This window comes from Lithobates pipiens, unplaced genomic scaffold (genome assembly GCF_037356315.1).
Source record: "Lithobates pipiens isolate NorthernLeopardFrog02 unplaced genomic scaffold, aLitPip1_a1.2 Scaffold_16, whole genome shotgun sequence".
NCBI classification, from domain to species: domain Eukaryota; kingdom Metazoa; phylum Chordata; class Amphibia; order Anura; family Ranidae; genus Lithobates; species Lithobates pipiens.
In genome coordinates this window covers 608,063,718-608,074,589 of record NW_027507748.1, presented here as the reverse complement: position 1 = coordinate 608,074,589, position 10,872 = coordinate 608,063,718, and the positions used below count along the sequence as shown (strand labels likewise).

Genomic DNA, 10,872 nt, shown 5'->3' with positions numbered 1-10,872 from the left:
CTAAAGACGGCCCTGGCTGGAGGAAGACCGAGCGCCCCATGCAGGGATGTGCTGGACAGCGTGGAGGAGGAAGTAGAAACTAAGCGGAAGGAGAAAACTGCAAATCGACTTTCTTTGAGTAGAACATGGACTGTTGATTGGGAGAGAGCAAGGGGCATGCAACCCAGTAGAGCTACTCAGTAACTTCATACTGTGTATCCAAGGACCATCAGTATCAAGAACTTTCCAGTATTGGGGGAAGTTTGACAAGGCAAGTCATGGGAATAGGCAGTGTGGCCTGTGACTTTGAGGTCAACATCTACAGCATTATTCAGTGATGCTTATTGGTCCACATTGGGAGTGCTACATAAGAGAGAATTGGAACCAGGAAACGATTGTTTTAAGGGACTTAGTCAACAAAAGCCACAGCTATAGATTAATACCCTTTTGACCTAAAACTAGGCTCGGATGGGGCATCTCATATACCCCATTGAACAGCCCACTGATTTTTACCCAGAATAAAGCATTATAAAGTTCAGTCTTGACTGTTTGGTGTTGTGTAATTGCATGGTGAATCGGAAGCGGAGCCATCTGACAAAAGGTAATGACCAATCACAGCAGCCCCCATGGGGGTACCACTACATTAATTAGGTGGCTTTTAAAGGAAATTGATTCCACTAGATTTTGGTTAGGGGTATCAGAGTAACGGGGGCTGAATTTAAATGCACGCCACATTTTTCAGATATTTTGAAAAACATTGATCATTTTCCATCCACCTCACAATTATGTGCCACTTTGTGTTGGTCTATCACATAAAATCCCAATAAAATACATTTACATATTTAGTTGTAACATGACAACATGTAGACAATGTAAAGGGGTATGAATACTTGTTCCCTACATGCAGCAAACATGTCAAAATAGCTCCTGCTTCTTTCCCTAGCTGTGAGTCTAATACGTTTTTGTAATGCGTGTTTTTTGTGCACTTGGTTTGGACAAAATGTGTGTCTGCTAGTCTGCTGTGTGTCTGACAACAGTAAACTCGACAAATAGGGTGACTCTCCCTAACAGGGGCACAGACAGCAGTAAACATCTGATAGGGCTTCCCATTCCTCTTGACTGTAAGCAAAACTAAAAAAAAAATGCCTATAGTGACACTATAGGTATAGGATAAAAAAAAATAAGTTTGACTCTAGGGCCACTTTAAAGAGGAACTTCAGTCATTTTTTCTTCTTTCCATCTATTAAATCCTCTGCCCTTTTTGTTTTAACTTTGGATAGAAAAACATTTTTTTCTGCCACTAAATACCTTATACAGCCCACTTCTTGTTTCTTGTCTGGTCATTAGCCTAGGCTTATGACATCATACACAGCTCTCTCTCACTCTAGTGAGAGTTTGCCAGGAAGGAAGGGGGTAAGTCATAAGAGGGCCAATGAGAGCTGCAGAGCTGGAGGTGTGTGTCTGTGTAGATCCAGGAAGTGAACAGGCAGCAGCTTCAGCAGCCCACAGTTAAAATAGATGCAGCCAAACTTGGTGGAGGGAGATATCTTCAGTATATTTGACAAGTACAGAATGACAGTATATATAAAATAATATGCAAAGTGGTTGGAGGGAAGCTTCAGAATGGCAAAGATGTTTTTATTACAAATTATGTGAGCAGACTGTAGTTCCTCTTTAAGCACACACTGTGACTGACATCATTAAAAAACTATTTCATGCATTTAGATGTGTTTACAAATCCCCTATAAACACATGTATGTCATTGCTACTGTGGAAGTAGCCACAATGTTATTTCTTAACTGGGTCCATAATAGTAACTTATCCTGCTACAATGTTCTGTAGTCAGTGTAACACGTATCTGAGCATGCGCAGTGCCCATACACATGGCTGCCTAGATGGTTTCCATCTCCCCACTGCACATGCTCACTTCCCACAGACGTGGCCGCCCCCTCTGGGCATGCGCAGTGGTTACAGCCTCCCTGTAGATGCATCTAACGGTATCAGAGTGTGTGATGTTCTCTGGCTACTCCCATTATGACTTTTCAGGGAAGGTCCCCAACTGACAGCGGAGGAAGCAGAGCCGGGGCGGGTGACACGGAGGTGACATGCTGCTTGGAATGAATGGAGGGGGAGCCTGGGCTGCACAGAACGTGTCCGGATCTGTCCCCGGTGCACCAATCGCCTCGCAGCACTATGTGGGGAAGCTGCTGATTTTATACTAGACACAGGAGAGCGAGCAGCCCTCACCGTCCTCACCGTCCTCCCAGTCCTCCCAGTCCTCACCGTCCTCCCAGCCCCTGCACCCTGGACCGGATCCCGGGGACACTCTGCGGCATGTGAGTACCCTTCCCCATCACTGACATCCGGACTTTCTACATTACAAGGGACTGGTGATCGCTATCCCTGTGCTGGGCACCGATCATTATCCCTGTGCTGGGCACCGATCATTATCCCTGTGCTGGGCACCGATCATTATCCCTGTGCTGGGCACCGATCATTATCCCTGTGCTGGGCACCGATCATTAATCCTGTGCTGGGTACCGATCGTTATCCCTTTGCTGGGCACCGATCGTTGTCCCCGTGCTGGGCACCGGTCGTTGTCCCCGTGCTGGGCACCGGTCGTTGTCCCCGTGCTGGGCACCGGTCGTTGTCCCCGTGCTGGGCACCGGTCGCTGTCCCCGTGCTGGGCACCGGTCGTTATGCCCGTGCTGGGCACCGGTCGTTATGCCCGTGCTGGGCACCGGTCGTTATCCCCGTGCTGGGCACCGGTCGTTGTCCCCGTGCTGGGCACCGGTCGTTGTCCCCGTGCTGGGCACCGGTCGTTATCCCCGTGCTGGGCACCGGTCGTTATCCCCGTGCTGGGCACCGGTCGTTATCCCCGTGCTGGGCACCGGTCGTTATCCCCGTGCTGGGCAGGGATCAGGATTCCCAGTGTCCTAGCTGGGCACTGATCAGAATTGTCCCAGCACTGCACAATGCAGATCTGCAGTCCACTTTGACTCACTCCCCCTTTGCATCACTTCCAATGCGGCAGCCGAGCACAGCTCATGATCAGGACAGGGATGGATTCTGTTGCAGTAATTCGCCTCCATCCAGTCCTATAACTTTACCATATTGCCCAGCTGTCTCTGATGTTCAGAGCAGTTCTTTTCTGACCATTCACACTGAGAGTTTCTGTTCATTTAATAAGATTTTAACCGTCTTTCTGATGCATCAACACATCCCACAACCATCTCTGCCACAGAGATATCACCATCTGATGTGTGAGAGGTTACTGCGCTGTTTGATTATTTGCTTTTGAGATTGAAAGTACTAAAAGATTGCCCTGTGTATTGGGTCTGTTTGTTTTTTTAAAGACTATTTATTTATTGCAAGTGTTTATATAGTACCATCAATTTACATTCTTTGTTTTTTCATTCATTTTCGTTATTAACTCCCTTTTCTGGGATGCATCATCCAGTACCACAGAAAAAAAAAAAAAAAAAAAAAAATATATATATATATATTACACTTCAGGCAACTTTTTATGATCTAATAAATATTTATAACCCATTCTAGTAGATATGTAAGTAGCAGTATTGCAAACCTAGCTTATGTGAAATGAGATTTTTCAGTAAGGGCTTCTTGTTACCACGTCTCATGTGATTGTGATAGTTACTTTAATGTGCGATTACATGATGTATATATGTGTATTCTGGTACGTTGCAGCGCATTCCTAATTGCACTCCAGCACAACAGACAGATGATGCGTTTTAATAAAATAATGCAGGTGCTTGTTTGTGCCTTGAGGTGCGTTACCTTCCCATTCAAAGTGAACTGGCTAACGCAACATATGTGCTTTATCGCACCCATGTTGTGAAAAAGCCTAACACAAAGAGATGCTGTAGGCATCAATCAGAGTTTGTCAGATCTCCCGGGAGCTCTGGTTCCCAACCTGTGGCCTAAAGGCAGAATGTGGCCTTTTGGCACTTATGGTGCTTTACTTTGATGCTTTTTTTTTTCAAGCCAGTGAAGAATAAATATTCTTTGTTAGCCATTCTCAACCAGGGTTCCTCCAGAGCAGGGGTCTCAAACTGGCGGTCCTCCAGCGGTTGATAAACAACAAGTCCCATGATGCATTGCAAGGCAGACAGTTACAAGCATGGCTGCCACAGGCAGAGGCATGATGGGACTTGTAGTTTTGCAACAGCTGGAGGGCCGCCAGTTTGAGACCCCTGCTCCAGAGGTTTCTAGGGGTTTTTGGAGCTGTGCTTGGTTGACCTCTCATCTGATGGTGTTGGGATAGGTCCTTCCAGCTACATTACACCAGTGATATTTGGACTGGAATTCTAATCACCACTGTAATGGCAGCATTCTTTCCAATATAAATAAAAAAAACTGCGCCAACAATGAGTCCAACCAGATCTGGCAGACCGGAGGGTAAATATCATCCAAATTAGGTATCAGACACAGTGATATGAACCATTACGGTCTCTGAATAGAACATATGTGCAAATATGTGGTTGAATAAAATCACCCCTCTGATCCACAGTTTGAGTGAGGAGAGCCACCACCATATGGAAAGCTGCTTACCAGACGGTAAACCCAAAACAGCATTCGGCTATAGCCCAGCCACAGCCTCTGACATCTGAATAGAAGACCCAGGGGATGCTCTTTCCATAGAACATGTGGTCTGTGAATTCATACAGAATAAAGAAAGAAAGGGGACCATAGCATAATTCCGTAATGCAGGACAATTTATTAAAAACATTTTGGTACTTGCAAACATAGGTAGATTAAAAACATGTAAAAGATGCCGGCTGGCACATTAAGAGCCCTTCCTCCTTCAAATCGACGTGGTGACGTCCAATGACCCACTGCCCACCAGTGTAAGGAACATTCTTCCCACTAGTGTAAGGTGCCCTCTTCCCACTGCCCACCAGTGTAAGGTGCCCTCTTCCCACTGCCCGCCAGTGTAAGGTGCCCTCTTCCCACTGCCCGCCAGTGTAAGGTGCCCTCTTCCCACTGCCCGCCAGTGTAAGGTGCCCTCTTCCCACTGCCCGCCAGTGTAAGGTGCCCTCTTCCCACTGCCCGCCAGTGTAAGGTGCCCTCTTCCCACTGCCCGCCAGTGTAAGGTGCCCTCTTCCCACTGCCCGCCAGTGTAAGGTGCCCTCTTCCCACTGCCCGCCAGTGTAAGGTGCCCTCTTCCCACTGCCCGCCAGTGTAAGGTGCCCTCTTCCCACTGCCCGCCAGTGTAAGGTGCCCTCTTCCCACTGCCCGCCAGTGTAAGGTGCCCTCTTCCCACTGCCCGCCAGTGTAAGGTGCCCTCTTCCCACTGCCCGCCAGTGTAAGGTGCCCTCTTCCCACTGCCCGCCAGTGTAAGGTGCCCTCTTCCCACTGCCCGCCAGTGTAAGGTGCCCTCTTCCCACTGCCCGCCAGTGTAAGGTGCCCTCTTCCCACTGCCCGCCAGTGTAAGGTGCCCTCTTCCCACTGCCCGCCAGGGTAAGGTGCCCTCTTCCCACTGCCCGCCAGGGTAAGGGTGCCCTCTTCCCACTGCCCGCCAGTGTAAGGGTGCCCTCTTCCCACTGCCCGTCAGTGTAAAGAGATTCCCATTGATCAACAATTAATTATGTTTAGCTGCAGTTTTCTAAGACCTGAAAATTGTTTCAAAGGTTCCTCCAGGTAAAAATGGTGAGAGAGGCTGCTTCAGGGCTTGTGTTGGTCTCTGAAAAGTGATTAGTGACTCAACTGCCTCTTTTTACCACCTCCGACCATGTGTAAAATGAGACCTTACACCCCTTTTACACTGGAGCACCTGTGCTGTTAGCACTAAAGTGCTGCTCATTTTTGAGACGCTTTAGTGGCACTTTTGCAGCGCTTTTCTGCCAATATTGCAGCAGTTTTTACCTTGAAAACAAGGTAGTAAATCCCGTTTTGTGGCGCTTTCAAGGTGCTTTGCAAGCGCTGCCCATTCGTTGCAGTGGGCGGGGCCATTTTGGCAGAGCTATTTACAGTACTCCCAACCCACCCTCAAAGATGCTGCTTGCAGGACTTTTTGTAACGTCCCTCAAGCGCACCGCCCCAGTGTGAAAAGACACACTGCAATGAATGGGAGGTGCTATTTCTACCACTAAAGCGCCTGAAAACTGACTCAGTGTTAAGGGGGTTTTAGAGTGTCTTCCAGACTTTAATGATTTGATGAATTTTTTTTTTTTATAGAATATCTTACTTTTTTCTGTGCTGCCCATGTCTGTTTTCTCCCCCCCCCCCCCCCCCCCCGAATCTTTCATAATGGATCTTTGTAGGAGAAATATCAAATGTGGCACAAGTAATTTTAAGAGGACTGTAGGAAGCACAAATGTTGAAGTATTGATTTGTATAAGCACGGTAATCATGTGGCATCTATAGTCTATGACTGTCTCCTGAAACATTTTCTGGTCCTATAAATGTCTCTAACATGTCTTCAGTGTCTGAACATCTCCTCCTGTTCCTCGTCTTCCATCTCTGAACATCTCCTCCTGTTCCTCGTCTTCCGTCTCTGAACATCTCCTCCTGTTCCTCGTCTTCCGTCTCTGAACATCGCCTCCTGTTCCTCGTCTTCCATCTCTGAACATCTCCTCCTGTTCCTCGTCTTCCATCTCTGAACATCTCCTCCTGTTCCTCGTCTTCTGTCTCTGAACATCTCCTCCTGTTCCTCGTCTTCTGTCTCTGAACATCTCCTCCTGTTCCTCCTGTTCCTCGTCTTCCGTCTCGGAACATCTCCTCCTGTTCCTCGTCTTCCATCTCTGAACATCGCCTCCTGTTCCTCGTCTTCCGTCTCGGAACATCTCCTCCTGTTCCTCGTCTTCCGTCTCGGAACATCTCCTCCTGTTCCTCGTCTTCCATCTCTGAACATCGCCTCCTGTTCCTCGTCTTCCGTCTCGGAACATCTCCTCCTGTTCCTCGTCTTCTGTCTCTGAACATCTCCTCCTGTTCCTCGTCTTCTGTCTCTGAACATCTCCTCCTGTTCCTCGTCTTCCGTCTCGGAACATCTCCTCCTGTTCCTCGTCTTCTGTCTCTGAACATCTCCTCCTGTTCCTCCTGTTCCTCGTCTTCCGTCTCGGAACATCTCCTCCTATTCCTCGTCTTCCGTCTCGGAACATCTCCTCCTGTTCCTCGTCTTCCGTCTCGGAACATCTCCTCCTGTTCCTCCTGTTCCTCGTCTTCCGTCTCTGAACATCTCCTCCTGTTTTTTCACGTCTTCCGTCTTTGACAGTTTTCTGCAGCATTACTTTCATTGAATATTACATGGCCCTTTGGTGATATCAAGGACCCCTATATCAATTAAGTTGACCACAACTGGTGTGAAGTAATCTGACCTATTACCACTATTAACCATACATTTATTCCTTCCATTGTATAAAAGCAGAACTTCACCCTAAATAGAAAGTTCTGCTTTACAACCCCCTTCCTTTTCTGTTTTTGGCAGTTTTTTTCCTGGGGGGAGGAGGAGTTGGTACCTGGTTTTGACAGGTACCCGCTTCTGGACAGGTTACTGCGCCTTCAGAAATTCTCCTTCCCCACCTGCAACCTTCTGGAGCATGTTATAGGTCCCAGAAAGCTGCGGGACCAGTTATAAAGCACAAAGGGGCTTGTGCATGCGCAATGGTCAGCCGGATGTAAAGCGCAAGGAATCGCAGCCTGCTGCCTGCGATTAACATCCGGTGGCATGGGGCCTAGGGTGGATAACAATCAGTTTAAATTTTTTATTTTTTTTAAATCAGATTTATTTGTTTTAAAACAGATTTTTTTTGATTTTTACCAAATTTATTTTAATAAAATGCTTTTGGAGTAAACATCTAAAGTTAGTTTTCTTTTTAAGATACATTAATCATTTTGTTTATTTAGCATGGAATGGAGCTTAGTTATATAGCAGGAGGCTGTATATTCTGAAATATTTCCATTTTCGGTAAACTCATTCAATGAATCCAAGCTCTGCAAGCTGAGATAGCATGCACTGATTAATGCATGCATTCACACAATTTCACAGTAACATGAGATAAAACAAATATTCAGGAATATTCCTTTATCCCATTGTTTAGCGAATCTGTGTACTGTACACTACAAACTGTATGACTGAATCGGGCCTGATATTGCTGTTTCACTAACCTGACAGATCATTATTCTAAATAGGAAACCTTCATTTTGTTTGCAAATATTAAAGATTCTAACTACCAGGAAGAATAATCCTTACACATAAAGAGCACCTGTCATTTCAGATCCATCATGGCAGTGCCTGTTAATGGGCATCCACTCACCTGCTGCCGCCACGTCCCTCACCTTGTTGTGTCACTGCCACATCACCATTAAAATGAATGGGTCTGTCGGTGAGTCAACAGAGGTGTCAGAGAAGGAGCCACTGCGGGACAGAGATTACAGTTGCTCTTTAAAAGTTATGATTTAACCACTAGAGATCCGCGCTATAGCCAAATGACGGCTACAGCGCGGACCTCCTTTGCCGGGACTACGTCTATTGGGCGCGCTCTGGGATCGGCGAGTCTATGAGACTCGCCTGATCACGGATCCGAGCAAGGGGTCGATCCCGACCCCTTATCACGTGATCAGCTGTCAGCCAATGACAGCTGATCATGTGATACAACGGAGCCAGCGCAAGGAGAAAAAAAAAAGAGCCGATCACCGGCGGCCGTGATCAGGACATCAGTCCCGATCACGGCCAGCCCTGCCAGTGCCCACCTGCCCCCTGCCAGTGCCACCTCATGAATAAATAAGTGCCCCCATAAGTGCCCCCATCAGTGCCACCCAGCAGTGCCCATAGTGCCACCCATCAGTGCCCACAATCTGCCTCAACAACGGTGCTGCACCCCAGTGCCACATATCTGTGCCCATCAGTGTCATCTAACAGTGCCCAGCAGTGCCACCTATCAGTGCCCATAAGTCCCATCTATCAGTGGTACCTATCAGTGCCCCTTAGTGCCACCCATCCGTGCCATCTTATCTGTGCCCATCTGTGCCCACCAGTACTGCCTTATCTGTGCCTATGGGTGCCACCTTAACTATGCCTATCAGTGCCCACCAGTGCAGCCTATCAGTGCCTATCAGTGCCGCCTCATCAGCGCACTTCAATGAAGGAGAAAAATGACCTGTTTGCAAAATTTTATAACAAACTATTAAACATGATTTTTTATTTTATTTTGCATCTTTTTTTGTTTGTTTAGCAAAAAATAAAACTCCCAGGTGTAATTAAATACCACCAAAGCTCTATTTGTGGGAAAAAAAAATGATAAAAATTTAATTTGGGTACAGTGTTGTATGCCCGCGCAATTGTCATTCAAAGTGCATCAGTGCTGAAAGCTGAAAATTGGTCTGGGGAGGAGGGGGGTTTAAGTGCCCAGTAAGCAAGTGGTTAAATTGAGTAACCAGAAACTACACCAGAAACTGACCGGAAACTGACTGCATGGTGTGAACTAGAGCCATTGGAATACATGGAAAACACTGCATGCATTTTTAGTGCGGGAAAAAAAGCACACGGAACTGCGTCTGGTGTGAACTGGCCCTTAATTTAAATCAAGCCTTTTCACTAGTAATTTAAATCAAATCCACCCTGCGGGGGAACCAAAGACTGTCGAAGAACCGGTTCAGGTGAGCATGGCGGTGAAGCCCTGGACAGGTAAGCGTAACTTTCCTTTTATTAAAATTCAGAAGCTACAGTATTTCTAGATGCTGACACTTCATTTGTTTTAGACAGGGCTAAGTGGCCTCAGAAATGGTTAGATTTTGGGCAGCAAGTGAATATTTCACAGTGGGTACTGCCAACACAGCCAGAAGGGTTCTAGATATTCAGAGCTATAATTGCCATTTGCTCCACTGCTGGTCATATGCTTCTTTTGGGTGGCTGATAAAGAAATTCATGTCTGAAAAGCAAAGTTGAATTGGGTCATATCATTCGCACATGTTCGTGTTTCTGTCGCAATTCTATAAATATGAACAGCTTGTTCAGTGTTGGCCAATGTTGTGCATTATGGAAATTCTTGTCGTGCTATTGTTCCTAAATGTAATGGCCTATTATTAGAATGAATGGGAGGGGGTCCTCTAAGTATTTGTTCCCAAATGATTAGACTGCTTTATTATTGACACAGGTCGTTTTACTGCATGTGTATGTATTATGTTACAATCTGCTATTGGAGCAGTGACACAAATCTATGCACAAGGGGAACTTTGCTAGGACTACTGTGAGGACCAGATTACAGTAGGATTCCAACTTTTGGCAGGCCATAGACCTAACAAATTTATTTTCCACAATCACAGGTTGCCGGAAAGAAATTTGCACAATTCCCCCATCAACACAGACAGTGCAGACAGGGGAATTCCTCCTGCTTAGACATTGTGTTCTCCCAGAGGGAGGGCGTATGGGTGGGGGGAAGCCGTCCCCGCCAGGAGAAGAAGGTGAATATTGCTATTGGCTATAGCAGCATCTAGCGATAATCGCAAGTAAATCTGGCAGGTTGGTTGTACCCAATGTGATCGATCAATCAACTTGGTACATTCAGCCTGCCCATACACAGTTTGACTCTTGGTCAGTTCCTCTGAACCGGTCAAGATTCGAACTGTCTATGGCTGGCCCTGCTATGACTATAAATAGTTTGGAGGCAAGCTGGACCAAACTAACAATTTTCTTTACATAATGATGTGGCCGCTAATATACAGTAGCATTAGCCACATACAGTACGCAAGGAAGACACCCGTACTGCTGCCAGAACTAAATCAAATTGGCCTGAAAAGGTCTCCATCATTCAGGGGAAGCCTCATATTTTCATCAGTGAATACAAGGCTTCTTCTGATTGGCCAAGGTAGAGAGGTGGGTAGATATAGTCCTGGTTTTTACCAGTCAGAGGAAGCCTTGTATTCATTGATAAC

General features: G+C 46.6%; 1 protein-coding gene across 1 annotated transcript in view; it reads left to right on the top strand.

Annotated features, from left to right (window-relative positions):
* Window positions 1-1,931: 1,931 nt before the first annotated feature.
* Window positions 1,932-10,872, top strand: part of SACS (sacsin molecular chaperone) — a 144,955-nt gene continuing 136,014 nt past the window's right edge. The window contains exon 1 of the mRNA XM_077484027.1: window positions 1,932-2,315. The gene's annotated coding sequence lies outside the window, so the exon portion shown is untranslated. The remainder of the gene's footprint in view (window positions 2,316-10,872) is intronic.